This window comes from Chroicocephalus ridibundus, chromosome 6 (genome assembly GCF_963924245.1).
Source record: "Chroicocephalus ridibundus chromosome 6, bChrRid1.1, whole genome shotgun sequence".
Classification (NCBI taxonomy): Eukaryota; Metazoa; Chordata; class Aves; order Charadriiformes; family Laridae; genus Chroicocephalus; species Chroicocephalus ridibundus.
This window is the reverse complement of record NC_086289.1, coordinates 20,892,279-20,900,620: the sequence shown is the minus strand read 5'-3', so window position 1 is coordinate 20,900,620 and position 8,342 is coordinate 20,892,279. Positions and strand designations below refer to the sequence as shown.

The 8,342-nt window shown below is 42.2% G+C and overlaps 1 protein-coding gene across 4 annotated transcripts in view; it reads left to right on the top strand.

Moving 5' to 3' along the window:
• The first annotated feature begins 5,600 nt into the window (after nucleotides 1–5,600).
• Nucleotides 5,601–8,342, top strand: part of MAPK8 (mitogen-activated protein kinase 8) — a 47,734-nt gene continuing 44,992 nt past the window's right edge. For 3 of the 4 annotated variants that reach the window (XM_063340242.1, XM_063340241.1, XM_063340244.1), the window contains exon 1: nucleotides 5,601–5,706. The gene's annotated coding sequence lies outside the window, so the exon portion shown is untranslated. Of the gene's footprint in view, nucleotides 5,707–5,749; nucleotides 5,820–8,342 lie in introns of those variants that run through there. The other variant, XM_063340243.1, reaches the window with a different exon arrangement.

The window sequence follows — 8,342 nt, the reverse complement described above, 5'->3', positions numbered from 1 at the left end:
AAGCCAAATACAAAGTCTTCATTTATAGGTGTGCAGGAAGAGAGATCAGGCATGTCAGTATGCAATTTAGAAAGACAGGAGTGGGATACAGATATAAATTAGAAGTATGTTTGGCAGATTGCTGAAATAAACCCCACAGCTGAAATGCTGCACACATTTACAATCAAGAAAGAATTTCAGTAAAGAAACCGTAACAACTTGGTTGTGACTTAGGTAGAATATATTGCCACAATCCAGCCCAGTGAAGCCACTGTCTAATGTTGTCCTCAAATAATGCCAGACCCCAAGAACTTTTTCTAAAATTGCCCATGCAAAATTTCAATGGAGTAGTAGTATAAATAAAGAACACCCTATGCTGTGTTAATATCAGTGTATAGAAATATGAGGCATGTGATACCATAAACACTCTCTTCTAATGGTTAAAACACACTTCTCTCCACAATTTCCAGTTGGCTGAATATATCTACTGCTTGTACGTACTTTGCTGCCTGCTAACTTGGTATACCTATTAATATAAATTGGCTGCGCGTGAAATTACAGCAGCTCAGAAAGAACTTTGCAGGATCAGCAAAGAAGGGGTTAATAGTATTAACGTCATTTCAGAGAACACAGGTGCTTGACAAGGCATACAGAAATGTCATTTTTACCGAGCTTCAGTATCCCTTAGCCATGAAGGTGGCCCTACCCTCATGTTCATGTTCACATAACCTGTCGCATGGTGCCCCACGGTGGCTGCTTGCCTTCTGTTGTGTTTGCTTAAGCCAGCAAGTGCTCGATTCATTTTGGTTACTATTTAAAAAAATTTTTACCCCACTTCATGATTATTTGTTAATAGTCAGAATTCAGGTGTAAAATAACATTTGGCAACTACTGACTGTTTCTAGTTCCATTCAAAGATGGAATACACATCCCTCCAGCTAGGTACTCGAAGTTGATTTCATACTGCTTTTCAACGCATAATTAAATAAAAAATCTAGCTGTTACAATGTTTCTTTTAATAGGTTCTTTTTTATCTATTTCATTATTAAGATGAAATATTTTAACATTAGCTGTATTTATCAACAGTCAGAATGTGTGATTCTTGGTTCGTATTTATTTGTACACTTTTTTAGGCTGTCATATGTCAGTTAATTTGGGTTGTGGTTGTAATTAGTTTCTAGCGAATTTCCATTTCACTTTCTTTTGTGAAATGCAGCTTCTGTGCCACAACCAATGGTAAAAAAAATGTTTAAGAAAAGATATTAAGAAACTGCTTTGTTTATTTCACGTCACGTTTGTATTACTACTGGAATTTTCTAAAATGTTTCAAAGTCTGGGTTTTCTTTCCACATATATCTCACTTAGCAAACAGTATTTATCAACCTGTTTTCATAAGGGGACATGGCTGTCGATCCTGGCTGTGACTTACCAAGCCTTAGTGTGGAAAAACTGGGCCTCCTGAGTGCCCACAATTCCTGTTGATCTCTTCATGATGAAATAATTAGCGAGGTGAGGAGAGGGTTAGTTAATTTGGTTAATTTCCAGAAGGCGGCTTTCATTGCCGCAAGGTGCCTAGGTGCCTATGTGATGATAATATATAAACGTCTAAAATAAATAAGTGACAGAATTATAGTGGCTGCGTGTTTGCACAGGTGGCTCAGCCTGAGAAGTCCCATGAAATGCAATTTTTGGCAAGGCAATCTGTTGGAGATGGTTCAAAAAAAGAAAGGTTAGATGATCCACTCTTGCAAAGAAGTATTTCTAAATACATAACTAAAAAGATTTTAAAAAAATCAATAAATGCAGTTCTTTGTCTAAATGTTGGTATCTTGTAGTTACAACACATGCCTAGAATATCTTGTTTCTATTTTCAGCTTGTCTAAAAATGACTGTAGACATAATCAGATATTTACTTGAGAAACAGCTATTGTGGTTTAAGCAGTTACCACCTTGTGCGTGTTCGCTGCAGTCCCACTCAGCTGAAGCCTATTGAGTTACTGGGTGTATTATGCTAATTCATTTTGGTGCAAAACTAAATCATTATTCTTTATTATGGATTTTTTGGGGCAAAAGTGACTACTCCATCTATGTTTGTGCCTGTTATTTTATCATTTCTAATTTTTGACATTTTGATTTTTTCTACATCAAAATCTGGATCAGCTATTCAGATCCGTTGCCTTGACTCCAAAGATTTCAGCCTGAATTGTTTGCTTTGCAGTTTATAAACATCAGTATGTTAAAACCTTTTTTGCTACCAAGAGTTTGGTAATTGACAAGAACTTAAAGAAAATATTAAAAAATGACAAAACTACATTTTTAACGTAATTTCGTGACTGCTGAATCTGGACATTTTAATATGACGTGCATAAACAGACTTGTATGCCAGTGTATGGGAGTGCGAGAGCTTGCAGTATTTTGACATGATTCAAATTTTACTGGCACTTTTTTAATCAACGTACTTATTGAACATTCAACAACTGCTTACTTTGAAGCAGCAGTCCAAATCCAAGACTAATGCTACATGGACACCGAAATTGAGGAGGTAAGGGAATGATTAACAATTACATATATGCAGACAATTATTTTCATGCTTCAGATTGTTCATTAACCTAATTTTGGAGTTTCTGTTATTAAATAAAACTACTCATCAGATTCTCCTTATATATAAATTTTTTTTGTAAAGAAAAATTCAAGTTCTGAGGTTGGTGATTCCATTATTTTGCCAAACAGACCCTTATCAGCTTTCAGACTTTCTCATGGGCCACCATGCACCTTTAGCGTCAAACCTGTCACCAACAATCCTGTCAGTTATGTTGTTCTGTGGCCTCGGCAGGGCCGCAGTGCGAGAGCCCTTGCTGCCAAGACCTTGCCCCCTGCCAGGCAGCCATGCTTCCTGCTGTAGTCTGCTCTCTTTGTATTGTTCTGCAAAACTTTTTTCCCCCTTCTGCTACTGATCCTCTATAAACAAATAGGAATCTCCTGTATGCTGGCCTATACGTTCTGTTGTAGCACATCCGTACTTGTGCTCTCTTCTGTATCCTCCTAATCCGTTAAGAGGTCCACAGAAAAATGCTGGGTTTATTAAAGTCCGTTGCAAAATACCTGCTTACTTTCATGGATATCAGCACTTTAGTTTTGTATTTTCTTGGATATCAGTCAGGAAAATCCAGAAAAAGTTTCCACCCAGACATATGCAATATATAAGTATAGCCATCATGCTTGTAACAAAATACTTCTGCAAAGCAGTTTTGAAAACAATACTATAGCGATGCTCAATGACATTCTTAAAGTTTTATTTTCTTATACAGGGACTTGGTTTTGCAAATCTGATCACACACACAATGAAAGAAACCTTTGTCCTTACTTAGAGAGGTGGTATTACAATGTCTTGTAAATTTTGCATAGTGTACAGGAACTTTACAGCCTAACTATCATATTATCTTTAGTTTTTTAAACCATTATATTGGTAAGTAGCAAATTTACAGTATGAAGTTCTTATCTTCCTTTGACAATTTTCCTTCATAAAATCTTTACATATTTTGGAGCCCCTATTAAAATATATAATGTTCCTTCAGCATGCTTTGCAACAACACTACTCTGATCTTTTTGTGTAATTTTTGCATCATTATTTCTGTTGCTTATCAGCTCTACATGCAAGACAGCAATAGATGCTGATGGCGTACAAGGTTGTGAGGACTAGTTTTAAAAAGACACTTAGAAATACATCTCCGTTTAAAAGCATCAACTTTGTAAACTATAAAATCTTAATGAGAATTTTATTGTGCCCTGAAAAAGAAATGTGACAAATCTGGATCCTACGCAAAACACCATTTTATACTTTAAAGGGACTGTTGTTCATCTTCGCTTGAGAACCTCAATGCAGTCTTACTTCAAATGGGATGATCAGGAACGATAGCTCTCCCAAAAAGATCAGGAGTAACATCAGTGACCTGTAAGGCCACGGGTCTTGTTGGAAATAACTGACCTGGCTGAACGTTATGTCCCCCCCTGTTTCTTGCTGTGCAGAGGAGACCAGAGGTTAACACTGGAGCTCTATTTGCCAATAGAAAGAAACATCTGAAGGTGCCATCACCTGTATCAGCCAAAATGAGCAGGGCTAGTTTCAGCTGCTGATGAAGACGAATGTGACCTACCCAGATTAAATTTTGTCTACAGTGTATTCTGGGGATTCATATTGCTCCTTCTGCCCCAGCTTTGCCTTTGGCATACATAAACATGGAAGAGAATGCAATGTCTGGCTGTGATTGAACATTCTGCAACAAGAAAAAGCCTCAAAGCTAAAAACTGGCTTATTGAGTTCTGGGGCTGTCCCATGGAAATAATCAGAGGTGAGGTGTGAGGTGTGCCTTAGAACCACCCTTGGAGCCCAGTGGCATCTATAGAGGGCTGGGGATGGAGTCTGGGTGATAGTTTTGTTTTGGGGTTTTTGTATAAAGGAAGCATCACGTATCTGTCTGCGGGGATCTCTAGAAGAATCACTTCTAACATACGGAGTGAAAATGGGCTTGCTTAAATCAAGTGATAATTTTAAGGCCAGAGAGAGCAGAGATCTCACTAAAATGGGCATGTGAGTAGTATATGGACAGTTTTATGGAAATGAAGCTTTTAACACCAAGATAGCAGGCAAAACTGGAATATCATGAAACGCCACCTTTACTATGTAAAAATCCATGCTCATTACAGATGGATAAAAGCTGCTAGCAGCAACAGTCTCAATATAATATTTGGCGTCTTCAAAAACGTGGCATAGGCCACTCAAATGTTTGACCATGAATGACATGTGAAATGTCCATTTTTACAGCGCCCTGTGCCTAACTGGCAGATTTTATATATTTTTAAATACTGCTCATAAGGCCTTTTTTGTACTATGTAGTAAAAACATACAAAGGCTTGCTTCAACCATACTGACATGGCTTCAAGGCACCGAGGGGCCTCCTTTTGCCTCTAAGCAGGGACATTCCTGGGGAAAAAAAAAAAAAAAAAAAAAAAAAGAAGAAAAAACCAAAAGGACAATGATACACCAAGCAAAGTATTGAAAAACCAAGGAGAGAGTTCTCATGTCAGGTGCCAACAGCCAAAGGCAATGGTAATGAATAACTCAAAATCCCACAAAGAGGCACTGAAGATTTAGAGGAAAAACAGCGCCAAAACAGATAAAGAACATGAAAATGTTACAACACTCCAGACACCCAATAATGAGATAAAGCGCTGCTATGCCAGGCCTGCAATGGGAAGCCTGGAGCTGCCAAGGCCGTGAAAGATGGCCAGGAGCAGCAGACAGACGAATGCCAGAGTGCCACGGTTGGGTGCCAAAGCGCTGGCGGAGGGCATGAAGGCAAAGACCTGAAAAATGCAATTTTTTTTCTGCAAGCAGGAAGGGAAGCCTGGCTAAGGGGGGCGATTCAGGAAAGGAACCGCTCCAGGGGAAAGGGAGCGGAGCAGCCAGAGCGATGCCGGCGACACAGGGCCCGCGGGCAGCCGCGGCCTGCGCAGGGACCAGCTCGGGGCCGGGGGGGGCCCCGCCACGGCCGCTCGGTCGAGGCGAGGCGGAGGCGGTGCGGAGCCCAGGGTCCGGGGCGGGGCGAGCGGAGGGGGCGGGCAGCCGCAGCCGCGGCGGGGAGCGGGCGGGCGGAGCGCGGTGCGTGTGCGCGGCTCGGCCCCGGCTCATTACTCAGCGGCCGAGGCAGGAGGTGGCGGCGGGAGGCGGTGAGCGCGGTGGCGGGGGGCCGCGGCCCCGCGGGAGCGGCGGGGGTAGGGGGTGGAGCGGGGCCGAGCCGGAGCGGTGCGGAGCGCGGAGTGCGGCGCGGTACGGTACGCGGGTGAGCAGCCGCGCCGCGGGGGCGGGGGCCGGGCCCGGGTGCTTTGTTTATGTTTCAGCGGGCGGGGAGGGAGCCGGGGGCGGCCCGCGGCCTTGCGTGGAGACGGGGGGCTCTGCGCTGCGGTGACCTTCCGTGTGTGCTCGGGGCTGGAGGTGTCTCGGTGGATAATGGCGGGGGCCTCTTTGTTGGTGTGGCAGGAGGCTCGGCGCGGGGCTCCTCCTCCCTCCGGGAGTGGGGGCACTCAGCCGGGCCGGGCCCGGCCCGCGGCTCCGGGGGGAGGAAGGGTCTGCGGTCGGGGAGGCGGGAACGCAGCCCTGCCAGGGAAGGAGCCACCGCTGTGGTCAACTCTCGTGACCTTGCTCTTAAAAATGCCTCTCAGAGCCAAAAAAGCTCCTCTGGGATAATGCAGCTGCTCCAGGGGCTTGGGGGAGCCCGGCAATATCTTTTGACTCTTTTTGCCTTTTTATTCTTATATTTCTTGCAAAAGGAGCGAGCGATCTCTTTGCAGAATTTCTTTCGCTCTTTGGTTTCTCTGTCATTTAACAGTATCCAGTTTTACTTCCCAAAGCTGGTTTCTTTATGCCTTTCTGCTGGAGCGGTTCCATCAGGGAAGTTTGACCTGAGCACTGATAATAATCTACAAATACAAAATGCCACTTGATTATTAATTCTTCCCCTCCCTCCCAGCTACAATAATGGTTTTTTAATTTCAATGTTGTACGGAACAGGCTTGCTGAAGCCCTTCAGACAATCGAAACATCCTACACGCTTTGGCCTATCTGATAATATAAACACAAAGGGTGTTATGCTTGTTCGGGGAAGCAAAGTATTGCTTGCCCCTGGGCATGTACATGTGGAATTGAGCAAGCTTCTCACAGCTGGGTTCTACCTACAGGTGTGGAGACTTAACCAATGATTGTCACATGAGACCTTGTCTCACTTCTAGAGATGCCAACAAATGCACTTCTAGGGCAGCATAGTATATGGCATGCATCATTACGTGCTTGCGGGTGTATCAGTATATTAGATAACTTGGAAACAGTTTGAACTGTGACATGAAGAGGAACTGGGCCAAACCTGGTTCAGGGTATTGTCGAAGTGAGCTCACCGACTGACTTGAGCCTTCATTGTATATAATGAAAGGAAACTCTTAATTCTTCTAATAGCAGTTAAGAAAAATACGTTGAATTTCAGATAGTCCCCTGCTTTGATCTCAGTCCGTGGGGGCAGCCATCTTGTCTTTTCTCCCCACTTGATTCAAAGACATGTAACACAGGGTAGTGTGATTGTGGGATGCAGGTGTGGAGTTCTGCAGAATGTGTGATGCCAGTGCAGGGACCAGACGAGTTGCAGGCATCTCATCAGATCTTGACAGTTGTCAGGGCCAAAGCTGGGCAAAAGTAGGATAGGAGAAGGGAGAGAGAAACATTTGCTGAAGGAGACCAATCCAGAGTTGCAGAGGATGTACAAAGTTGTTTCGTCATCACTCTGAAAAGGAATTTTAACGGTGTCTTCCAGTGCAGAAGTTCCCAAGCTTTTTGGACTATTGGCTTGTATGAGCATTCAAAGTAATCTTGTGGGCTACCATACGCTTTATGGAGACTTCTAGATCAGAAACATTAGTGAGATGATCTCATGTGGTTCTGAGTCCTGTAGTTTTGGCCTGCTTATTCTTGGCAGAGGCAGAATTGCTTTTTGTGTATGGTTTTTGTGTTTTGACTTTTAATTCTGCTCTTTAGGGACCAAGGCCTTTGCTGGCTTTACAGGCATGGAGGTATAACCTCCTTTGTAAAGGCTTTAGATAAGCTTATTACATTGGTGGATTGTTATGCAAATATTGAGGGATAAACAAATGTTTGGAGATTTTTAACAACTGAATTTATTTTCTGCCTGCTACTTACCTGAAATTGATGTGTTTATTTCATGTTTTGTTTGTTTGTAGTTTGTTTGGTTTTTTTTAACCATGAGCTAATGGAATAGCATTTGAGATCATAATACTGCCTGGTTATTTGTTCACTGTGTATTTGTTTTTGGTTTCTTTTTTTATACTTCCTCAACTGTCTAAATTGTTTGAATGCTTATTGTTTAAAAGATGCATAGAAGGTACATGCTCACTCCTCATTTCTGAGGGTTGATGCAGTATTCTGGACAAATACAAGTGTCCTTCTTGATAGTCTGATGAAAAGTATGGTGTGCTATTGCTTAAACATAATTTCCCATCCCATCCCCTCCCCCCCTTGGAAAAAAAAGTGCTCTGTGTTTATATAGTTTTATTAGGCATTTTTATTTTTATATATATATGTGTATGTATATAAAATAAATTGTTCATTGCTGTATCACTTCAGAAATTAGACCAATCTGATTTTGATCGTAGGTTTTTTAATAAAGCTGAGAGGTATTTTATTGCTGTCAATGTTTCCTTTAAAAAAAACGCTTAGTCTTTAATTCAAAACTTGCAGAAACAGCCTTCTGTTTATGTTACAGAAAGATCTCTTGGCTTTTGAAAGCTCTTCAAAAATTCAG